This window comes from Pinus tabuliformis, chromosome 2_2 (assembly GCF_031772625.1).
Source record: "Pinus tabuliformis cultivar Carrire ecotype Pingquan chromosome 2_2, CPIR1, whole genome shotgun sequence".
NCBI classification, from domain to species: Eukaryota; Viridiplantae; Streptophyta; class Pinopsida; order Pinales; family Pinaceae; genus Pinus; species Pinus tabuliformis.
Genome location: NC_142300.1, coordinates 377,638,035 through 377,649,149, shown reverse-complemented (window position 1 = coordinate 377,649,149; position 11,115 = coordinate 377,638,035).

Genomic DNA, 11,115 nt, shown 5'->3' with positions numbered 1-11,115 from the left:
AATGACTCATAGAAGCAGTATGGACCTTCCTTGAGTGAAGTAGATCTTCACCAAGGAAAATGATATGGAGAATGATGAAACTAAGAGGTATCAAGTAGATCTTGACCTCTTTGGGGGAAGTTAGTGAGTGATTTGGGGAAAGAGGGATAAGGGGAGTTAGACATGCCTCGCTTGAAGTCCTCCAACTGAAAAACTGCCTCAAACCAAAAATGAATTGCTTACCAAAAATTGGAACACAACAATGGCATTTAGACTAGCACACTTTCATGGAAAGTTCTTTGGCCATCTGTAGCAAATATGGAGCATTGCAGCATGCATAGTACGAAATATTTGGCATGTAAAAATGTCGATCATGAAAGATGATTAACCTGCTGCAGCAGGAGGCTAACAATGGCTCCACTTGGGGATGGCGTTTCCTTGTGAAAAGCCAAGAATAGCAGGTCAGACTGCCTTGTATTCAATTGTTGCTGTGCTCTGCAAAATTCCCTTGGCTGGCTGCCTTATTGATCCTACCTACCTACCTACCCTAACCAGCACTTACTTTGTTGTTAGGTGAAGTGAAATAACCAATGCAGCCATTTAAGCAAAATAGACATCAGTGAGCTTTGCTGCTTGTGCTTGCCGGTGAGAAAAACTGAGATCTTGCAATTTGATGTGGCTTTGTTAATCTTTGAGAAGATTAGGAAGCTACTGACCTTCTTTGCTGTGTTTAAACACTGTACAAAACTATCCTGCAACATATATATACAATTGCTAGGCTGAAATAAAGGACTATACAAAGGTTTAGGATCGCTACCATGCCTTGGAGTCGGGAGATCATCAACATTTTGATATTGAGGCACACAGCCCGCTAATGGAGAAGAGCGTTGATCTCTTTCATTATTCTGCCTGCCAGTAGATGGGTCATTCAAAACTTGCAAAGGTGCTTGCACTTTATTACATACAGGCTCATTTGGAACCTGACTGATCTGCACAGGCTGCTCCTCTTCTTCTTCAAATACCTGAGATGGCTGAAAACAAAGCGGCAGGGAAGGGAGTCGATTTATTTGCTCAGGTGTTGCTGCCGAGTCTTCCTCAATCTGATATTCGATGGCTCTTCGAGGCTGCAAAACTAGAGGCGATGCATCTGGAACAATATTTTGATCATCCTCCAGGCAGTCAATAACAAGACTTGCTGACAAATGTTTATTAATTGCATGATAGTTCTCCTTAATAAATTGAAAAGATTCAAAACAGAAAGGTAAAGTTCCTTCGCTGATATCAAAATTTTGTGCGCTTTCCTCCTTTACTTCATAGCTGAACTGGGCAAGCTGATCATTACATTCAAGCTGTTGAGCCTGAACTTCACTTCCTGCCAAAATAGGATCTGATTCCTCTGCAACGCTAATTTGGTCGTTAGGCTCATAATCATCATCATACAGATCATATTTGGGCAGACAGTTGAAAGAAGAGAAGCTATTATATTCACACAGTGTATCAGGAGACTCCTCCTTCACATATGGCTCTATGAATATGTCATCTGATTTGTGGTAGGTTTGTTCGTGAATGTCACTACTTTCCTCTTGCACAACAGATGTGTCCTGGCGCTCTAAACTTTCTACTTTCATTGTGATCAACTGAATCATTTCTTCTGACTTTTGCAACACACTATGAAGTCTTTCTTCTTGCTCTGCCTTGCGCTATTTTTCCCTCCTCTTTAGATTTGCCTCCACGTCCATGGCTACGTCCTGCATTTGTTTCAAAGTGGACGGGCATCTTTCTCTCAAACGAAATTCCATTTCTGGATCAAAAGCTCTTGGATATTGCAATAGAGCCAGATCAGGGGGAGGCCTAATATTCAATGGCATAGAGAGATAGACTTGATTGAATCGATCAGAAAATTGCTGAACTGACTCATTTGGAAGCCTTTTTAACTCATCATAGTCTTGAATGAGTGAGAGGAAACTAACTTTGATCATCCATCTATCAAGGAAGAGCTTGGAACACTGCTGAAGATTTGAGATGCTGGCCTCAGGCACTGCTTTAAACCAAGTCCTAACTTCGCCTTGCAAAGAAAGGGAAAATAGTCTAAGACTGACATCTTCATCTTCTACTTCAAATATATTAAGATAATCTTCAAAAGCCTGGATATGTTTCTGGGCAGTAATACCATTTTCTCCATCAAATCTAGGGAGATACTCAAGATGATTTGCAGGCAAATGATTCAGCACAGGAGGCAAAATGAGAGGCTTATATCTATCAGGAACTTTACGAGACACAGGAGTATATACAAGAACTGTAAGACTGGGCTCTATTTTTGGTTCCTCCTTGGTTGTATGATGATCTTCAACATCATTTGAAGACTGTTGCTCTAATGTGCAAGGAGGCTTTTCAACAACATTTTCCAAAGGAAAATCATAAAAATATGATATAGAATCGTCTTTAAAATACAATATACACAGCAAAACTTTATGGAGAAAAAACATGACCTCTTGGATAGTAATGCAGGTCAAAAGCCTGATCTGCTCATATATCTCTTTTGGGTTCATTTCTCCAGTGGAGTCTTTATTATGAGTGGAGTCGCCAGGTGGATGAATTAACCTTGAAGTGCCTGATCTCTGTCCACCGTCACAGATCAAAGCTAAACATGAGAAGCTCTGAAGAAAAGGGACACTTTCTCCAGAAAACAAGGCAAACTGATCAAAATTGGGGGTATACAGTAATAAACAAATGATTTCAGGTCCCCAGTGGAGTCGCCATTATGTTATCACTCAGGTTGTTCCCTTTGACTCCCAAGGGAATACGGCCGAGGTAACCACAAACCAATCTTTGGACTGCAGGTCCTAGCCTACCTGCAGTCAGAGAGGGCTCTCTCTTTAGGATTTAGCTTTGTTTAAGGGATGATTTTAGGCTAGATATGATGCACATGGGTTTTGTTTGAGTTTTGGTGGGATGGTTGATCTATTCAAGCAGAGTTGGCATGCAAAGTGTAAGAAGTTCAAACCATTGGGCATGGAGTCTATGAATGTGAATTGAAGGGTGTGTTTTCCTTGGCAGAAGAGGGGAATATGGAGCAGGATAGCTACACATGGCACAATGATTAATGCTGGAACAAGGATGAAATGGAGGTCAGGGGATGAGAGGCAATTAAGGATCTCTCATCCAGCCAAAGAGGGAAAGTGGATGAAGACTATATAGGAGCAATGAAGGATTCCTAAACAACATTCAGAAATGAGAAATAGCTTAAACATGATCAATTAAGTATGCATATTTATCACTAATTCAGAGGAAAACATAGAAAAGTTACAAGAATTGAGCACAGAGGGCATGAAAGCCAGCTCTGAACTATTCCTTCTTCCTGCAACTTAGATTATGATATACAGATGATACAGATACATATAAACTGATAAACAGAGGGAGGAAAGACTTATTGAACCATGAGCAAGCACATGAATTCCACATCAAAGCTCTTCAGCCATTGAAAGCACAACCAGCCAGTTCAGATGCAAATATTCCAGCAATCTTTGATTACAGAAGTTCTTAAGCTTATAGCGCAAGTCTAGAATGAGAAATACAACCAACCAACCCTTTACACTATACAGAGGGTGGTCTTTATAGAGAAAATATCTAAAAATATGTACAAACAACAGATATGAGGGCAGATCTAGAGAAATGAATGATTGTAACCTAACATTTATTGGAATGAATGAAAAAATATCTATCTAATCAGCTGCGCAGGGAAAGCAGCATCAAGAATGAATTAATATGGTCCTTTGGAGCTCTGCGCTGGCAATTTGCCATAACTGCGCCTTGGGAACTTGCAGCGCTGCTCTCAGGTGTCTTTATACACTGTTCTGGCAATAACTAGGCTTTAAACACTTGAATTGCCTCTTTAGGCGGTTCTGCTACTGCAAAGTGGCTTTAATGCTGGCTTTAATGCTCATAACTGTGATCTGGTGGGCTTTGATGGCTCTGAGTTGCTTTATTGACTTTGATGGGGGCCTCTTTAATGTTCTGCTGCTTTTAGGCTGCTGATATTTTGAACTGATACTCTATAACTGTCAAATCGCCCCATTCTGCTCTTTGAATGCAAAATAACTGCTGCAAGTGCTTTCCGTGGCCCCTAGAATGCTATCAGCGCATGGCCGATCAAAAGTGGTCCTTAAACTGATAAATTTTGCAACACTGGGTCGAATAAAGGAGCTCTGGCGGCATGCCGAGGAGAAATCCCTGCATTTGGAAGTATTTGGGCCTGGAGAAATCTCAAAATGGCTAAGGAAACCATCATTTCCTTTATACCTAGGCAGGCACGGGCGCCGCACACAAAACATTAAAAATGGCCCTTTTAGTATGAACAGGCGGAATGCCTTTAAAACATGAATTTCATCAAAATTTGGGGCTAGGTGGACACTGTGCAAAATACTAAATCCTGGCCATCGGATCCGGCGCGGGCAGATCCAACGACTGGCGCTAAATCGGCGATCGACGGATTGGCGGATCCCAAACCATAATGCCTCCGATGAGCGATGAACCCCGCGGACCCGAAATGCATTATAGGCTCCCTTTTGATTTAGATCGGGTCTGGCCCATCGGCGAACCCAACGCGGCGGATTTTAATAAAAATGATAAGCGGACCTGAAACCCATTCAAACTGCTCTTTATAACTTTTCGGCCCTAGCCCGTCGGAGCCTTTCCATTTCGCTGTACAAGGGGCCATTTACGGACCCGAAAAATATATATGTCGTGCCTTGTTATTATTTCGTCTTTGGCCAGTCGGAGCAATATATGGGGCAATGCGATCAAAAACGGGCCGTTGATTTAAGGGCCCAAATGGACGGCGGAGATTAAGTCGGCATTTCGCTATCGGCGGGGTCATGGGGTTGCCACATAGAAACGCCGAAACCCATCGGACCCGAAATGCCTTTATGCCGCGCTATATTACTTTTCGTCTCCACTGGTTGGAGCCATACGGGAGTGATGCGATTAAATATGGGCCGTTGATCTCTGGGCCTAAATGGGCGGCTCAGATTAAATCCGCGTTTCGCGTCAGAGGAGAGCATGGGGCGTGACTTCATTTTTGTTGCAATCGCCGAAATGGGGATTGCGACTTAATACGGGCCGTCGGATCTGAGGCTTGATCGGACGGCTGCGATATGTATAATGCGATAAAGGGGAGATATGATAAGGGGGGCCTCCGATAGCAATATCGCATCGGAGGAGAGGGAAATGGTGTTATATATATATATGCGGCCAACACTGTTAGCACCTCCAACAGCGATATCGCGTCGGAGGGAGGTGATTCAGATCAGAGGAGCGTTTAGGCCTATAAAATGGGGTTCATGCCTTGGGAAAGGTAAAACAAGGCCCAAAGATGGATTTTTATACATATGAAGGGAAACTATGCAAAGGAATGAGTCCTTATGCATTTAGGAGATGGTTAGAGGGGGTATTGAGGGCTCTTGCTAAGTTTTAGATAAACTTAGTAATTCCCGAGGATGTATATGGTTATCTTTCAACCAGGGGGAGGGGATAAGTATATAGGGGAGTAATATACATAGTTTTAGTAGGGGAAGGGGAAATAGATAGGGAGCTACATAGTAAAATTAGTAGTTAACATGAAAAGTGATAAGAAAGCGCTAAGTATGTGAATCTTAGGCTATTAAGAGGGAAAATGACTCATATCTAAGCAGTATGGACCTTCCTTGAGTGAAGCAGATCTTCACCAAGGCAAATGATATGGAGAATGATGAAACTAAGAGGTATCAAGCAGATCTTGACCTCTTTGGGGGAAGTTAGTGAGTGATTTGGGGAAAGAGGAAGAAGGGGAGTTAGACATGCCTCGCTTGAAGTCCTTCAACTGAAAAACTGCCTCAAACCAAAAATGAATTGCTTACCAAAAATTGGAACACAGCAGTGGCATTTAGACTAGCACACTTTCATGGACAGTTCTTTGGCCATCTGTAGCAAATATGGGGCATTGCAGCATGCATTGTACGACATATTTGGCATGTAAAAATGTCGATCATGAAAGATGATTAACCTGCTGCAGCATGAGGCTAACATTACTAGTCCCCCTCTATGGGATGGGTTCTTGTCAATCCTCAAACGCTTTCAGCTTCTGTATAGTATCTCTCCTCTATAATGCATAAACCCAACAAAAGTATGGTGTGTGACAATGAAAATAATCAGAGTCACAACAGTGAGTGAAACAACGAAAATAACCAAAAGTGAATAATGAATGGGAAACCCTCCTATATATAACAAAATATTGAGTTATCCTCGAATAATGAGCAATAATAAAATATTATTCATCCCATTCTTGGAATTTCCACTTGGAATATTTTGTTATATTTGTTTAAGAGGGAAAATGTATTTAAACTTTTATTTAGAAATAATAAATAAATAAATGATTTATTTATTATCTCGATGAATTAGTTAAGGAATAATAAATAAATAAGGATTTATTTTATTATTCCTAATAGATTTAGTCAAAAATAACAAAGAATAATAATTGATTAGTGATTAATTAATTATTCCTAGATAAATATAAGATAAATAATGATTTATCTCTTTATTTTTCATGATTGGGTAAAATTTGACAAGAGATAATAATAAAACAGTGGTTAAATTAATTATTCCTATAAAAAAATCAAATAAATAATGATTTATTTAATTATTCTTCATGGGTTTAACTATAAATTACTTAATAAATGTGGTTTATTAGGTAATTTCTCACACTGAAAGCAATTTTACTATGGTAAAATTGGTTTTATATGGTGTACTTCGATATCTAGTAACTTAGGTTAGATGATCAATTTTTTGGTGATAACAACATTGAAAGTTCAAATTTTCTAGTTTGATATCAAGTGAAAATTGTAGTTTACATATTAATAACAATCGTGATATATGTCCATTGTCATCCTATATTCAAAATTTTCCTGAAGGCATCTCCAATTATGAACTAGGAAATATTAAAATACTAAAATAAAAATAGTGAACAATGGTTTCCTCAAGCCATCTCATCAACATCACTTTGATCTTCAGTTAGCATGCTCTCCAGGTAGTAATCACTCCCATATTGAGGCTCCTTCTCATTTATAGAAACTGGAGGTAGCTAAATAAGGCCATCTGGTTGTATTTTCTCATCCACACACATAACATCATCTATGTATTGGCTCCATATCTTGAAAGGACACTCCTTGTACCTAGGATGTTTCGAGATATGAGACGAATTGTGCTATGAATGTACACTAAGTTCCTTGCTTTCTTTGATCCCAACCTATTTCTCTTTACTGAATGGATAAAGACATACGTAATCAAATTCCTCTGTCAAGATGAAGAACTAGGTACCTAGAATATTAGAGGAATCCTATTAAATTAATTAAAAAATAAAAAATAAAACTAAAATGAAAATTTAAAAATTAATATGGAAATTGAATTGAGAAATAAGATGAGGAACTCCAAACTAGCTATGTGTCCAAGTAACCGTATGAAAAAATGGTACAATACAGGTGTATCAACACCATGAAGCTACAACCATTCAATTGGATCCTTCTTCTTGCATTTATTTTCCAAATATGCATGTGAACCAAAGACACCTTGGCTACGTGAAAATCGGGAAAACTGAGATTGTATGTGAGAGGCTTCTTCTCTAAAACCATAATTTTTCTTGACATTCATTAAGAATCCTTTGAACACATCTCTATCTTCGGAAGGAGGCCTCCTTCCTATTTTGGGATATGATACCATTTTGGATTAACTACATAAGCTGCCATATGAAGAGGAGTGTTCATTTTATTCCACCTCTCATGTATAAACTCTTTCAGTTGTTGCCATAAAGTTTGATCCTTCCAATATATGATGGTTTGGATCCCCTCACAATGGAGTCCATGTTTTCATAAATCTCACCTAAACATGGACCATCTATGTATGCATAGTGAATCGTATCACAAATTGGTTCTATAATTTCCACAACAAATTTTGCATCAGCCAAAAAATGATCATTAAAAATCAACCTCTTCACCTCCAAAGCTACATATGAGATAGATAATCTCCATTGATACTGTTAGAAAATTATATATTACGGAGCAATGGAACACATAAAATATTGCAGAAATATAAACACAGAAAACACACAAAACAAGAGAGACACAGATATACGTGGTTCACCCAGTTTGGGCTACGTCCACCCCGAACAGCCAGTCCCTCCTTTCTATTATCCAGCAAAATGAAGAGACACAACCTACAACAAATCCGTTGTAATATCCTATGTTTTCTCTCACAGTCTCACCTCTCTGTTTCTCGCTCACTGAATACACATCTATCACCCAGCCTCAAATACAATGCCCTCATACAAAGAGAGGGGTTGCCTTCTAGGGCAAAAAACCCTAAACTAAACATAAGTTCTACCATCAGATCATCCACCTAATGAACGGCCCAGATTGACTAGAAATTACTATACTTTTACAAGGCAATTTTACATTTATTTTTGGCTTTGGGGGCGCTGCCCTCGAGCCCCCGCCGGGGAACCACTGGCCCACGGACCCCCCAGCCGGGGGGGATGGGCCCCCCCGGACCCCCGCGGGGGGGACAAGCCCCCCCCGCACCCCCCCGCGTGGAGGGGTGTACAAAAATTCCTGGGGTATACATCCGGCTGAAACAAAGACCTTTGAACAATCATGCTCCACACACAACAGATACCACATGTCACTAAAAACTATGGTAGATAAAGCCTCCTTCATCTCCATGAGCCACCTCATTAAAATGTAGTAATTTGTAAATCTAGTATCTACTGGTTTAAGAAGCTCCATTTTGGCATGCTTGCGGTAAATGGCTTGCGACTGATGATGGTTGCATATAAAAATTTGGATTTTGTGGGCATTTTCCATTAATGTTTGAATCCATTCAATTTTCCCAATGTCTTTCAATGCATTATTCAAAGAATCCACTGCACATGGTGTGCAAAATAATATGCACAAGTACGTCAAGGACAAAATTAAAATATTAATAAATCAAAATGTTATTGTTTAAAATTAGAAAACAAATCAAACTTGTTCTTTTCTTGACCAAAACAATCAATGGACCTGAGAAAATAAGGATCAGACAAGGAAGAGACAATTATGTTTATCAATGGACGATTCTTACAATAAGTCCATTCATCCATGAAAATTGAGCATTCATCTACACTCCAAGATGCCTTCAATGGTGTCATTATCTTCTCAAGATGATCTTTCTCCTTGTCTGCCAACATAGTTCAGAGCTTCTCATAACCAGGCGCTTTATACCCTAGAGGTCCATCATTAATAACACGAACAATTTTCTCAAAATAGAGTTAACGGGCTGCATTGAAGCGAATGCCACATGCAAGAAAAAATCTTTATATTGCAAGATCAAAACCCTCCCTACCTTTCACATCAAACATGTCATAAAGTACACCAAGTTTAGACTTGTTGCGTGTTTGATTGCTAATTCTTTTTTGTGCTCTAAATGACATAGACACATGTTCATCACCAACTTGAAATTCATCATGAGATGGTAATTCTTCCTCATTGGAGTCATCATTTTCATCAACATTGCAACATGGCTTGGACATTGCCTTGTCTTCCTTACTATCAACCCTTTGTTGCTCTCTTTGTGCACTAGGGAGTCTAGTGGGATCATCTGAGTCTCTAGTGCAAGCATCAACATCCTTCCTTGGTATCTACATAAAATGAGCTTTAACTCTGTATAGCTATCTTTCCATTCAAGGTGACCGAAATTGCATTTTATTGTTATTGCCCCCCAACACCCTTTAAAGTTTTTTTCCTATTCACATATTTCCAAAATGAATATTGTGGATTTGGTGAAGCCATTTTTTATTTTGCAAATTTTGGAAGGCAACCTGAATCTCTTTAACAAAGTTCAAAGTAAAATTTATGTTAATAGATGTTAAACAATTAATGGAAAACAAGAAGTTACAAGTAAAGATCTCTAAGGAAAAATAAATAAGTCAGTAAATTGTAATAGGAAGGCCATGGTCATTATCATTGTTTGTTCATAGGTTCCCATGGCTCAAGAGATTTACGATTTATCATTTGTAGAAATTAAGGGCCATGGTCATTATAATTTTATTTTTTGGAATTGCAATTACATATTTTTGTAACTATATTTTTTTTAGTATTCCCAATTTTTTAAAATAATCCTTCTATTCCTTTTTTTCCCTTGAAATTTGGAAACGGCTTTTCGCTGTTCCTAAAACTATACTCACAATCTCCTGTTCTAAAACTCACATCAAACAAAATTGCAACCAACCTCATCCAAATATTAAGAGTATTTCATTATCTTTAACTTAAAATTCAGATTTGTTGTAATCATAAGAGTTGTAGATATAGTTTTGTTATGGAACAATGCCAACACCATGACCTAATAATAATATGGTTTTATTTTAACTTGGAAAGTTGGAAATCATATCAATATTTAAAAAACCATCCAAATAAAATCTCATAACAAGTTATCTAATAACGAACTATCTCCCTCTTTAGCATGTTATAGACTTTGCCGACCCTTATGAGATAAAGCTTATACAAAAACCAATTTGACATCCACAAGTTTCCTAGTACAATATTCATACACTTATTTTCTGAAGGACTTTAGAGTCACATAGCATAAGTGACAACATGTTTTCTGGGGGCCATGAATCCAGTTCCAGGCACTGAAAAACTGGGCATCGACCACTAAATTTTTTTGGGCCTGATTTTCTCTCGTGTCTACCATCATATTCTAGAAACTTATTTAGTTTGAGCTCACAATTTGAACTGCATTAACAGATGTATGTATCATGAATTTGGTCTAAAGGGAGTGTAATATTAGCTCTCTATTCAGTCGATCAATTATGGAGCTTGTTGGATTTTGGACAGGTCGAAAAACAAATGTTAAAAACCTGACATACTGAAGCATAAATGCACTAGTTGTATGAATGGTTAATAGTAAAAAATTTCCAAAGTTAATGGTCAAGAGTCAATTACCTGTGGATTGCGGCTATGAGGATTGAGTCGCGGATTTTGTCTCGACTCTACTGCACACCAGTGAACAAGCATCTCAAGGCGTCTCTATGGAGTGAACCTCTAGTCTCCTGCACACATATCAATGAATGCTCCT